This window comes from Limulus polyphemus, unplaced genomic scaffold, assembly GCF_000517525.1.
Source record: "Limulus polyphemus unplaced genomic scaffold, Limulus_polyphemus-2.1.2 Scaffold304, whole genome shotgun sequence".
NCBI classification, from domain to species: Eukaryota; Metazoa; Arthropoda; class Merostomata; order Xiphosura; family Limulidae; genus Limulus; species Limulus polyphemus.
The window spans coordinates 332,479-347,128 of record NW_013665914.1 but is presented as its reverse complement, the minus strand read 5'-3'; the positions used below and the strand labels follow the sequence as shown (position 1 = coordinate 347,128).

The 14,650-nt window shown below is 32.8% G+C and overlaps 1 protein-coding gene across 1 annotated transcript in view; it reads right to left on the bottom strand.

Moving 5' to 3' along the window:
- LOC106457215 (ecdysone-induced protein 74EF-like) overlaps positions 1 to 13,479 on the bottom strand; it is a 133,017-nt gene extending 119,538 nt beyond the window's left edge. Inside the window, exon 1 of the mRNA XM_022383052.1 lies at positions 13,325 to 13,479. The gene's annotated coding sequence lies outside the window, so the exon portion shown is untranslated. The remainder of the gene's footprint in view (positions 1 to 13,324) is intronic.
- Between the last annotated feature and the right edge of the window lie 1,171 nt (positions 13,480 to 14,650).

Below are 14,650 nucleotides of genomic sequence, written 5' to 3'. Positions count from 1 at the left end.
GGGTATCGAAGCTCGGTTTCTAGCGTTGTAAGTCCGCAGACATACCGCTGTGCCACTGGTGGGCCTTGTATTCGTTGTTATCATAATATTCTTTAGTCATCGCATGGAATCTGAAAGACATGCAATAACTACGGTATTTTTTGTCATGTTTAGATAAACATATCATTTTTAACGATTTCTCTTAGCAAAGTTCGCTTCTTGGTTGTTTTTCTAATTATGTTAAATCGATTAAATTAAGAAACATTAAATTAAGTTAGGAAAATGGACCGAGATCGCATCAACTATTTATTAGTGTAATAGTAATGCACTAAAGATGAAATGCTCAAGGAAGTACAAATATTCACTTTCATGGTTTCACACAACAATAATTGCCATTAAATGCATTAACTAATTTTTTTTTTCAAGATACCAGTTTTATACAGTTTTATAATATAAAATAAATGTATTAAAAGCAGTGTGTAATACTTTTGACGTAGCACGTCTTTGCAACTAACGTAAAAAATCAGACAATCTCTGATTTTAACATGAACATAAAATGTAGTAAAAAACACTCCTAACCAAAATTTCGTTTTTGTTAGTTTTATAGCAAGACCACACTGGACTATTTACTGTGTTCACCGCGGGGAATCGAACCCCGGATTTTTGCGTTGTAAGTCCTTAGACTTACCGCTATCCCAGCGGGGTACCCAAACTTTCGATGCTGCGTGGAACACAATATTAAATTTATCACATACTTTGGTTCGGTTCAATGACAGAACAACTTATGTAATGATAACATTCATTGTTGATAATAAGTGGATGAAAAAAGCACCTTCCCTATCCAGGAGAGTCCGCCAGTGGCTCAGCAGTAAGCTTGATGAATTATAAAGCTAAAAATGGGGGATTCGATCCCTGCGACATGTCCACTTTAACCCAGCTACTGACATGTGGTTAAAGAATCTTCAACAATCCTCACAGAATACGAAATTTATGACAGTAGAATTATAAAAAAAATGAAGGTTTATTACAACTAGGTTAAGAAACTTACCTTCCTGTCCACAAATACCACACTTTCTCTTAAAAACAAATATATCAAGTTAAAGAAAGTAAGAGTGACAAATTAATTTTCGAATAGTACAGTTGTAATGCTTTAAAATATCCCTTCTCTCAGATTCGTGTGTTGAATACGCATTAAAATTCATAGAAATATCGTCCAATGGTCTTTAGCGAGTCCTTTGGAGACTGGAGTTGATTGGTTTCAGGAAGTAAATAGTCTCATTTAACCGAGTTCGATAGTTAAACTTTTCAAGTAACTACCACTGATTTCAAAGCTGAGGATGATTTATTTATCCATGGTAGCCCAAATTCCGTAGAAAACAGACTGATTGTTATTTTCTTCAGTCATCAGGGGTCAGAATCTAGGAACTCAGTCACCGATAAATAGTTCTTTACCGAACATTTTGTTTTATAACAGCCTTGAAAGAGAATTCCTTTATAGGTTACCAATAAAAACGATAAGAAAAACGTGTTTTCAAAATTATAGGACAAGATCTACTTTCCCAGATTGCAGGGTACAAGTTTTTGTGCTTCCCAGCTTTTCTAATAAGGTAAGTAATTTCTATTTTTCGTAAAAAAAATAATATAAATGGGTATAACCGCATTTTCCAAGTTTTAGATAACAGTAGATCTGTACATGCTTTCCAGGTTCTGGGTTTGTTTGTTTGTAATTAAGCACAAAGCTACACAATGGGCTATCTGTGCTCTGCCACCACGGGTATCGAAACCCGGATTCTAGCGTTGTAAGTCCGCAGACATACCGCTGTGCCACTTGGGAGGGGGGCAGGTTCTAGGATAAGTTGTTTTTGTGTCTCAAGATAAGATAAGAGATTTAATGATTATAAGATACTAGGGTGAGGCATATTTGTATGTTCCAGATTCTAGCAAAAAATAAAAAAGAGAGAGAAAAAAACATCAACTGACAATAAACACATCTAACAGATCATCAAGTAGGCGGTAGCACTGCCTATGTAGGGATGGCTCGGATTGTTCATCGAAATGGTATTTTAAATATCTCCTCAATAGGTCATCAGAACTTTACACCACTATACGGTGTTTCCTTTCATAACAATATCTATGTAATGACTGAGTCACATTTTCCATCCCTACTTTCTTGTTTGCATTGTTTTTGACAGATGGATATTAGCCATTCCTAGATTTACTTCCTTTTTTGAAAAGTTTTATATTTACTTGTGCAGTTACAACTCAAGGATGTTTAAAAACAGAACAAAATCAACTGAAGATATTCACACAACTAATGATGACTTAGTTACTTCAAAGATGCTTGAACATATTGTTAGAGTGAAAGCATGAGTGTGTTGAAAGGTTAACTTAAATAAACCTCTAAATCTCGATAAAAATTGTTTGATTGGAATCTTGACAACATTTCTACTATATTGTAACTTTGCAACCATATATGTAGTTATTGAGTTGTGGAATTACATATCTATGACTCTGTATCTGTAACATTACAGCTCAAGTACACAGATTATCAGTTTCCAAGTGTATAGAATTAACAGAGGAAATCAATGAAACCAAAGTTGTTCAAGTGAGGCATCAAATGTACATAGTTATTACAATTAAAATAAATGATTAAAATAATTACTTTGCAATCTTTGTGTAGATCTCTATAATACGTTAATCAATAACGAAATATTAGAACATGTAGCTGTATTCATTAATCTTTGAGAGTTTCCTTGGAAACGACGACGATTCGACTTATTCTAAAATGAGTTTCATCCACCTGTTTAAGTTTATTTCTATACAATGTTTCAACTTACTGTGCCTGCTTGAGCTTTTTTGTACACGACTCGTTGGCTTGCTGTAAATGGATTTCATCCACCTGTTTAAGTTTTTTTGTTTGTAGATGATATTTCGACCAACTATAAAACTAACTTCATCTGTCTGTTTTATCTTGTTTTAAAGGACGTTTCGACAGGCTCTAAAACGAATTTCATATATCAGTTTGGACTTGTTTTAGACGACGTTTCGACCTACTTTAATTTTAAACAAAGCTCTATCCATCTGTTCTAATTTGTTTGAACTTATTTTATAGGATGTTTTGTTCTACCCTAAAACGAGCTTCATCCAACTGTTTTAACTTGTTTCAGACGACGTTTAAACAAACTTTAAAACAAATCTAGCAGTTTAAACTTTTTTGACGATATTTCGAGATGCCTTAAAACGAGCTGATCTATCAGTTTGAACCTGTCTTAAATGACGTTTCATATTGCTCTAAAACGATCTTCATCTATTAGTGTGAACTTGTTTTAATCGACGTTTCGACATGCTCCAAAATGGGGTTTATCTTCCTTTTTAATTGAACTTATTTGGACATAGCATTCTGATCTATTAATGAGAGGTAAGACATCGATTTTAAACAAATAGATGGCGCCTTTGGATCTTTCTGAGGAAAACATCCCTCAACCTAAATGTCTTTCAAACAATTGTTTGTTTTGAATTTCGCGCAAAGCTACACGAGGGCTAATCTGCGCTAGTCGTCCCCAATTTAGCAGTGTAAGACTAGAGGGAAGGCCATCCACCACCAACTCTTGGGCCACTCTTTTACTAACGAATAGTGGGTTTAACCGTAACATTATAACGCCCCCACGGCTGAAAGGGCGAGCATGTTTAGTGGGACGGGGATTCGAGTCCGCGACCCGCAGATTGCGATTCGGGCTCCCTAACCACCTGGCTATGCCGAGCCTCTTTCAAACAATTCAGTCTATAATCTATATAAATCTTGTCTGCATATTTCTCGATCAAACGCTACAAATCTCATATCGTTAGAAAGGCCTTTGTCTGAGGAGTCCGGATTGAAATAGACGTTTCAATTCAGTCTATAATCTATATAGATCTTGTCTGCATATTTTACGATCAAACGCTACAAATCTCATATCGTTAGAAAGGCCTTTGTCTGAGGAGTCCGGATTGCATATAGACGTTTCAATTCAGAATCACCTTACCTGTTTTTCTGTTCAGTCAAACTTTTCAATGCAACGAGTATGGAACACGATAGCACATTGTCATTGTCGTCACGTAACAACTGGCTTCTATCTCAACTTTAGTTTTTTTTATTTGCAAAGTATTTCACTCAAACAGCACTTAACCCGCGTGTAATTTCCTAAAAAATAACATTACACTAAGTACAATTGCTATGGGCTTTTCTGACTTATTTAGGTCTAAAATACGCATGCGCTATTCTTTCAAAACCATATGCTTATCACTTGGTGAACACACATTCAGACATTTCTGCACATTATGATTGCCTTCATTACAACATTACATTTACTTTACTTTCCAATAGTTTAGCTTCGGCTCGTTTCATAGAAATGATATTAACACCTTTTAGTAACTTTTTTCGTTAGTACGGGTTTTGTTCTTTGTTTTTGTGAGTTTCTTTGTTTTAACTCATAAAACCGTGTCATACATTGAACGCTCATAACTGTTTCATACTCTGTACACTATTATAAATACCATTACTACACTTTATTGTTTACTTTACGTGTAGTTTTATTAAATAAAGTTACGGCTATGTGAGTTTGTTTGTTTGACCGAGTAAAAGTTTTTCAAATATCGATCTAACACATAATGCCTGCAAGAAAGTGTAGTTTAAATGCTGTAGGTGAAAATGATAGAATAAGGGTAAATCAAGCGAAAAAAATGAAAACTACCGAAAATCTTTTGCGTATTCCCGAAACAACAACAACAAAAACAAACATAACGCCTTCACAACAAGTCTTCAACTCAGAATTTTGAACTTTAGATACAGAAGTATTACCAAAAAAATGTTGATACTTCAATTGTTAATTCTTTGAAAAAAAACAAAACAAAACAACAACAACATTTAGTATGAATTTATCAAAGTTGGTTTAGGAAATCCTGCGTAGTGCAAAGTGCATTTCGATAGCGTAATAGTTAATCGAAACTTTATTCTTGTTATGGAGAATAATAATACTTAATTAGTCTAGCATATCACTACTTGAAATTAGTTAAAACACTTGAACGGACTTACAAGCATTTCTAAATCTAAATATAGAACTATTTAGAGTTCAAAACTTTCACAAGGCTTTACTTCTTGCGTTGTAATATATCAGTCTATACTTGGTACGGCCATGCTATAATGGCTTAGAAAATAATAAAATCTTATGTCTTCACGACAGCCTCATAACCTCAGTGATAAACCTAATATGGTGAAATGATGATGTGCCAATTAAGTTGTTTTTTAAGTTGCGAGGAAAAAAAAAGAGAGACCAATATACACGAGCCTATGTATATTATGCCAAAAGTATAAGTAAAACTGCAAGCGCGAATATTATGTGTAGACATAATTCTAAAGTTGGCGCTGTCTAAATACAGAGCAACAAAAAAGACACTTTCAAAGTGGCGTCTAATTCTTAAGTTAGTCCCAGCATTCAAGGAGTCGTAACCTTAAGTCAAGTAGCTGAATTAAATATTTCAAAGAAATCACAGGGATGAACTCAAGAATTCATAGCTTTTAAAAGCTGTATTCATGTTAGAAAATATGTTTAAAAGTACTAAAGTGAAATCTAAATAAATCACGAAGAAGATTAAAAGAAACCAGTGAAAGAGAGATTCAAGTCTGATGGTTTAACTGTGTAGGTGTTTCGAAAGTCATATAGCACAAAATGTCAATGAGATGTTTGTTGACCCAGGTTGAAAATACAAATATAATTTCCTGTATCTATAAACTAATAAAATTAATTATTTGTGATGAATGATATACCGCATCTTTATCTCACAGTTTTCAGAAAGAAGAAAATCTTAAAGTCCATCTGTTAGAAGGAAATTTAACATTTATTTAAAATCTTAAAGTCCATCTGTTAGAAAGATATTTAACATTTATTTAAAAATCCTAAAGTCCATCTGTTAGAAAGATATTTAACATTTATTTAAAAATCTTCAAGTCCATCTGTTAGAAAGATATTTAACATTTATCTAAAATCTTAAAGTCCATCTGTTAGAAAGATATTTAACATTTATTTAAAAATCTTAAAGTCCATCTGTTAGAAAGATATTTAACATTTATCTAAAATCTTAAAGTCCATCTATTAGAAAGATATGGTGTAAGCTTGTAAAATCTGAGTTTTGTTTTTGAAAAAGTATGGCTTCCCAGCCAACCACAGAAGACATATTACATACATTTGGAGCTCCTGTATCGAACTTTAATTTTTCCTGAATTATCTTAGACTTAATAAAACGACTTCGATTTTGAAAGTTATAGTAACTGAACAGTTATTTTCGAATTTCGTTCCACACCAAAACAAACGCATGAAAGTTAATATGGTAGGTGAGAAACCTTTTAATTTTATACGAGACTTGTTTTTTTTGTAAGCCGTAACATGATATATAGTCGTGCAGGTTTATCAAGAAATTTCACGATTATTTCAAGAACTAGCTTCATAATGGTCTTTCAGACACGCTTACACGTAGCACTCCTGTACTTTTTTGAACTATTAAATAAAGGTTTAGAGACTGATGTGGAGAAAGGAAAACGTGACAAATTAAACAAAATAATATCACGAAGACTATTTTTAACTAGTCAGCGGTTTTAAAGTAAATAATGCAGCTTTCAACTACATTGTACCTGGAAATAATAAAAACAAATAAAATTAGAACATGTATACCATATTTAAACTTTAATTTACTGATAGATATCGAATCTTTTAATTGCATAATGTTATTGACAAACTTTATATTGCAAACTGATAAAGGCTAAGGGCAAGAAGCAGTAAAATTAAGAACATAAAAGTATCATTATTAATAGCTTGGTGTATATTTTTGGTATTAATGTATGATTAAAAAGTATGGTGCTAACAATGATTTTAATTCATGAATAGTGAAGACAAAACTTTTTTCTTGACATATATAGTTCCTTGCTCGTACCTTTTAAAATTTGTTGTTTTTCTTGTATTTTTTATAACATTTTGATTCTCTCAGAGTTACAGACATTAAATTGAACTGGACCAAACTTTAAAACATTCACTGCCATTTATATGACGTTTAACTTCTACAGGTATCTGCGTACGTATAAGAATTTCTTCAATACACCTTTGATATTGAATGGAAAAATAATATTAATAGAAATCTTATTGGAACTAATTAATGCGCCAGGTTAGTTATAGGTAAGAATTACGTACAGTCTCACGTTAATCTGCTATATACATTTTAACATGTAGATAAAAACAAAACATTGAATAATGTTTTATAATAATAAGATCATTCACTTAAGAAACTTGATAAGAACTTTTAAAACTCAGCTGGAAATACACATTCATGTTTATTTTTTTTACTATAAAAAAAATAATATATATTATATATATATAAAATATATATAATGTAGCATAAAGGGTACTCAATAATATTCCGTTGTTCAGAATCAACATGTTACGATAACATTATCCCCCAACATGCTGGGCAAATATTACGGTATTCCGGATTTTACTCATTGCTCGGTAGCTTTGATCTATAAATTTTTAGAGAGTAAAAAATAGTCAGTGATAAGAATTATAAAGTATAAATTTTCGGTGCGTGTTGAAGATAATGTCAGAATCTGAAGAGTTATTAACCAGACAAGATAATTAAAAATTGCTTATTTAAAAAGGAGGATAGGGATCGTCACAAAAAACTACGTAGAAACAAAGTACAACAGCGAATTCGTGAAATGATGAATCCTAACGTGACAATTTCCAATTAATGCGCTTTAAGTTGCACAAATTATTTTCCAATTAATACGCATTAGTAAACCACTGGATGTTTCTCAATGGTGGAAAGTGACATACTCAATACTGCATTCAACCAGGTTTTAGTAAAATATTCGTAGCCGTTTTTCTACAGTGGCTTGTAAAACTATAATCAATAATAAGAACGTTGGAGACACTGTTATAAATGTACACACTGTTTACTCTAATAAAAAGAAGCATTTCCGATTAGTATAACGGTGCTACATTTTTACATTTCTGCGATGTTTGAATGGCTTCGAAGAACTCAGAAAACTTCAGAGGCTGGAAAGCTCGACTTTCAAGAATCAACTTAAAAATAACCCTACAAACTTCGTAGGAGTTTGTTTGGTAGCTGTGCATAGATTTTGACGCAGTATACCTAGTCGTTTTTGCTGTAGGCTTCGGTGCTTGAATGACGTCGAAGAGAAACTTGGCCAGTAGCAATTAAAAAACTGATCAAATCTTTCATTCTCTTTCAAGAATCAACATAAAAATAGTCATATGACTGTGTCGGAGATTTTTTTAGTAAGTTTGTCCAGGTTTGAATAAAATATTCATAGCCGTTTTCTCTGTGGGCTTGTAGAACAAGAATAATAATATGAAGAACAAATGGGTGAATTTTGTCTAACAATTCGAAAATATTTTTTTTTGGTATTATCAATATTTTAAGAGCTTTAGCAATTGAGATTAAAAGTCTTGGTGGTTGCTTCAAGAACAAGTGTGCCTTTTAAGATGGTTTTTGCCCGTATGTTCTATTAGAATTTTTGTGAAATTCCTGGATGATCCCTATTATGAACCACTATCATGGTTCATGATACGAGTAACGCAGTTTTTCCGAGTGTTAGGTGCAAACACAAAAGTTTCAACCAAGGTGCAAGGGTTAAACAAAGCATTAATATGATCAAGTAAACTGGTTTAAGGTTAGAGACAAGATGTTAACATTCGATGTACTCCATTTCCCCGTGTTGGGAAATAAAGTTTCTGGGAAAGTTCTAAATGATTATTCAGGACTATCTGAACTCAAATAGTAGCGACCTTGTTTGACCTTGACGAAATGTATGTCATGATTTTGGAAGACATAAGATGAATAAATTGTCTAGTAGCCTGTTTTCATCGGTATGGGCGTAACTTAGTAATTATTGTGCCAGACTGTGAATCCGATGGTCCTTGGTTCTCGTCTCGTTCTCGTTAAAACGCTCTCTGCACTTTGGGCCACTGATTACATTATAAGAATAATGGACGAAACCCATATTCGATTAGAGTAGCCTTGTTGGGGGCGGGTGCTGTTAATTAGCTGCCTTCTCTCTAGTCTATTATTGCGAAATTATTATGAACAAAGGAATCAAACTTAAAACAAATGAAAACCGCTCGGCTTGCAATAAGAAGAAAGTTATTTGGGCACTTATGTCAGTTGCAAAAACAGAATCAAGAGTTCCGAGATTTTCAAGGATTCTTATTATGGAAACAAATATAAGTAATTAAACAACATTTTATTAATACTTTTATGGTGACCGTGACAAAAACATTCCCAAACTGATCAATTTCTTTTAAGGTGGAAGGATTTCTATCTTAAATTTTATTTCTGTTGAAATACTAGCACTTAAAATGATAACAATAAACTTAGAAAATAGAGCTCCTGGCTATGGTGAGATTTATCCTAAAGAAGTTTAGCCCATTGGAAGAATGTAAAGGCAGTCTACTCGAATAGTAGCTGGTTTAGATTATTAAAACCGTGAGAAGATGTTGAGGGTTTTAGACTTGTTTATCCTCTGAAGAAATAGGAAAGGGTTGTACTAGGTATTAAAAATGGTGAGTCTTATTCATTGTTGGGGCGGTGAAATGAAAAGGTTAGAAATACAAACTTGAGAATTAGAAATTATGTGGTTTAGCTTTGGAAGCTTGGAAAGAAACTTATTTTACAATTGCTTTTAGTTAGGACTTGTAGAATATTTTCACAAATGATGTGGTTTGTGTAATTAGTTTAACATATCTTAAAATGTGGCTTGGAAGCCAAAAAATCAAACCCCTCTCATGCTGAAGTGGCACATAGGATCCGGCGCTGAGCTCCCGCTTAATTGGCACAAGCAGATGAGAATGGTGACACATTTCCCCTGGACAGGATGCTAGTCCATCGCAGGTTAACCCCCAGCTAACAGCTAGTACCCATCATACAGCTGGGGAGACTGAAACAGATTCGAACTTGCAACCATCCGATTACAAGCCTAAAGCGCGAAGCTACCTTCGTGGCTTAAACTGAACTAGCAACAAAGAAAACATTTCCTGTTTTGTTTTTAGTATACGGTGGCCTCGATGGGCTGAATGGCCTCCTGTCAGTTTAGTACGGCACGTGTGAAGAAACATTTTCAAAAAATTAAAACATCCGCTTAACATGACATATCAGGTATGCAGATGTCTCGTCTACAAAGGAAAGCATTGAATTGTAATGGCAGCTGTGCGGCTAATTATCAGAAAGACAGCACTCTACTTTAACAAGTCTCGCAGGTGAAGTACAGGTAACTTTATTCAAAACAAGACAGAAAGAGCGCAGGCAACGTATCAAAAATTCACCACCACTTTAACTTGTGAAAGCAGGTGTATACGTAACCTATCATAACGCGCTACTTTAACAGATAACAGTAGACGTGTAGGTAAAATTATCACAGGTTTGAAATAATTAATTTTTTATCAGTCAGAACGTTTGAATTGATTACTTAAAAAGCATCAGAAAGGCAAATTATTTAAGGACGTCTGTAATACTGCAATTAAATTTGTGAATTTTAGAGTCATAGTATTCTTTTCAACTTAATCTATACTTCCCATAAAAGTATAAAGTGCACAATGAATTTCTTTTAATTTTATGAAAATAGATTCTTTAGCTTTCTTTCTAAGTATTTTTCTTCAAAATTACACTAACTTATCCAATGGATTGACTGCCACTCTTATATAAATCCAAGAACTTAATGCGTGGTGTGTGTGTGAAAGGAGGGGATATTGGTGGTATGGGACGGCATCGAACCCGGCTCCGAAAAACAGAGGTTTAAAACAAGATTGACCAACGTCCACAGATTTATCTCACACACTGAAGAATACCCTAATAAATCATAAATGCTATAACATATCCACCATGGACAAGCGTTGCATGTACGTTTGGCAGACACACAGAGTAATAGTGTATATAACTGATAACGTGATATTTTTAATAATAATGTTTCACAATAAGTTATTCATTGTTAGTACTTATCAGATAAAATTAAAATTTTAATTTGTAATTAATTATTCTGTATTCTCTGACACAATATATAGACCATATAAAGTATGATTAGCTTAATTAAAAAAAAGAACCCGTAAAACAAACAGTGATAGTGACATTCATTACGTCAGAACGGGTCTGAGGACAGTTTATTGGTCATATAGAAACCTAATCTAAAATATGCAACGTTGATGATAGGAAATGTACTTCCAAAATTCGAAAGCGTGACGTTATTCAAGTTCTCCAGAATTAAAAACCTTCTGATTTCCAATCGTGAAATATTTACTTTTGAGTTCAAAAAATACTTTGATTTATTTATTCCAACACAAGAGGCGAATAAAGTAGTAATTACTTTTTAGACAGAACAAAACAACAGAAGTATATTAAAAAGCAATGTATGTAAACCTACTACCTCGTGTTTGTTTGGTACAGCTGCACACTGATATGTTCCTAATTAACCCTTCAGGTGCCAGAAAAGTAAATGAATCACACCATCTCCTTGTAAGTGTAAAATCATACACAAATGACCTGTAGTGACTTAGTCTGGACCGTGTTTACAAGCAAAACTCCCCTGTTGACCTCCATTATGAAGCAATAAGCTTTACAGATAAAACGTATTAATTTCAATACACATACAGTGCTTTTCCAAATGTAGAAGAAATTATATAGAACATACGACACAAATACATGCATGTCTTGAATTACATCTTTCCACAGAATCTACAGAAGGAGTAGTATTACGAATTCCATATTTTTTTATCAGCCTATAACTAGTATAACAATACCATCGAAACAAATACTGTACGACAAATACAGCCTATATTAGCGGTTCTCAAACTTTAGTAATCTGAGGATCCTTTTAATTTATAATTTTTTCGTGGCCCCCAAACCTATCTTTGTTTCTTGTCTTGAAAAAAAAAAGGTTCCCTATACAAAAGGAGTTTTATTCGAAAATTAAATATTTTAATTCATATAAATTTAATTTTACGAAAAATATTGTTATTATTCTATAAATCATATTCTTAAAAATATTTTCATGAAATTTCGGGCATGACTCGCGGACCTCCTGGAGTACCTTCGCAAACCCGTGGGAGTCTGAGGCCCTGAATTTGAGAAACGCTGGTCTATATATTATCATCTCGCGTTCATATAGTATTGTTACTAATATTGTAAGACAAATACAGTCTATAACACCTTACATTCATAACGCATTGTAACTGTTATTGTAAGACAAATATAGCCTATATCATCTTACGTTCATAAAACATTGTAAAGTTACATGACTGGAGTTATGAAGGTTGAAAGTGTTTGTTCTTTTACTTTACGAGCATTGTAATTCCAATGACATATTCTCTTTTACATTCAAATCGAACTAACGGTATATTATCACTACATAGCATAACTTTTCCCAGAAACATAAATCCAATCTTCCTTTGATTGCTCATATTATTTTCCATATGAATGTCATAGTTCTATAGAAATATCCAAAACTAATTTAAGCTTACAATATGTGCTCAGCAAAACCAATAGAAACTAATGACTTATACAAACTAAAAACTTAATCAGTGAAATTAGCTTTTAGTGGAATATGTTAAAATGTTGCATTTCCACAAAGTAGTACGTATATTTAACATTCGATAAAATCACGTTTCTTGCAGTCACATTATTGAACTAGAAATTTTGAGTCTCTGTATTCAATTATTTATTCAGTACCGAAATAGAAATGTTAACACAACTCAGAACTAGAGTAAAATTTGCATGTTTAACAAGACGTAATATACATTTTGTAATTTAACTTGTGAAACATAACAGATTCGCATTTTTGCTAGACACATCTTTAAACACAACTACTTGAAATATGTAGCAAATAAATATATTGGCATTAAATATATTAATATTTTAATCTTTAAAGCATTGCAGAAGGTTTAACACGAAAACTAAGTATACATTCGTACACATCTTAATAATTCACACGGATAAATCTGTTTTTATATCTGTTAAATACAATGTAGTTAACAATAATTGAAATTAAGATTTAACCTTTTGATAGGTTGTGAGTTCGTTTTATTCCGGAAATGGTACACACGTTAGGCCTAATTCTTTGGGCACGAGACGCAGAGCATCGAGGTAACGATGCCTTCTCCGCATAGTCGTTTTGTATTAGACTTTAATGACGTTTGTCGCTAAGGCCGTAAAAAGATATATACAGTAATATAATATATACACAAACATAAATAAGACACACAGAAACTAGAGATATATTATCTATTAAAATAATAATATAATTTAAGCTTACTTTAAGTTTATTATCTTCTCTGTGTGTAAAGTCCTGGATAATTTGCAGTTCTGAATTCCTAACTTATTCACATGATTTCCGTGTTGCCTGACTTTTAAAATATATTTACGCGTGATTTTTTATTGCTATAAAGTCTGTGCTTGAGACTGTTTGTACGCGACTTGTCGAAAGGAACTTCCCTACTGAACATGCCTTCCGCTAGACGTCGGAGTAGAGGCAGTATGATTATACTCGAGTACACGTATACAGAAGGTGCAAATCGCGAAGTTAGTTGTCACTGTAGATTACGTTTGAATACTGTTGGCCTGAAACTGTATTTTCACTTGAAAACAAAATATAAGTGAATACTTATCCAATCATTTCTTCACGTGCAAATCAGGATATTGTTATTATTATTTACTGTGTGAGGAACTACTATATATTTTTCAGGAAACACGATTACAATTGAACATCAAAAGACATTCTTACTCTTCTTCAAACTAAAAACAAGTAGCACCTGCACACACACATACATTTATTTATGTATGCAAACCAGTAATTAATAGCTGTAGGTTAAACGTAGCTATAAATTCAAATTTTTGTTCACACTATTGACACGAAATTCAAGGCGATAATATATTTACTTACTAGTATTGTCGATAGAAATTAATGATCGGAAAAATTTTACATTTCTTTAATACAAACATAAAAGAGTACCTAAGAACAATTGGAAATTCAGCAGCCATTATTATATGAGACTTTGAAAACTCTCCTGAATATTACTTTTGTAATAATTGATGAACTAAAGAAAAATAGATGAATATAATGCCACCTTTCTGATCAGTTTTAATAAGGTATATCCAAAAGACAATGCAAAGTACGCATCTATAGAAGGTTAACAGCGTTGTAAATTTTATTTTTACTATTTTAATTTAGATATTTGCAAGAGAAAGCTAGTAATTATTATAATGATGCAGTATCTAGAACATTCATTATGATATAATAATGGAGAAGATTCTAGTGGTATGTGGAAAAGGGTGTACATTATAAATAAGAGAATAAGTGAAGCAATAAGCAATCAATGAGTTAATCAGTTCAGTGCTACTCAGTGAGTTATTGGATTCTGTGAATCAGTTAGTAAGCTAAGCAGTAAGTGAGGTAGTGTGTTTTCTATCGATCTATTAGTGAGAAGAAATTTTACAAGTAATTTTATTTGCGAGTTAAGCATACCATTAGTCTCAGAATTTCTGTTCGAATACTGATAGGGCTAGAAGTGAAATTAGCGTGAAAAAAACGTCAAGGAAAAAATAAACTAATTCATTATAGTTACATGGACTGGATTTGACA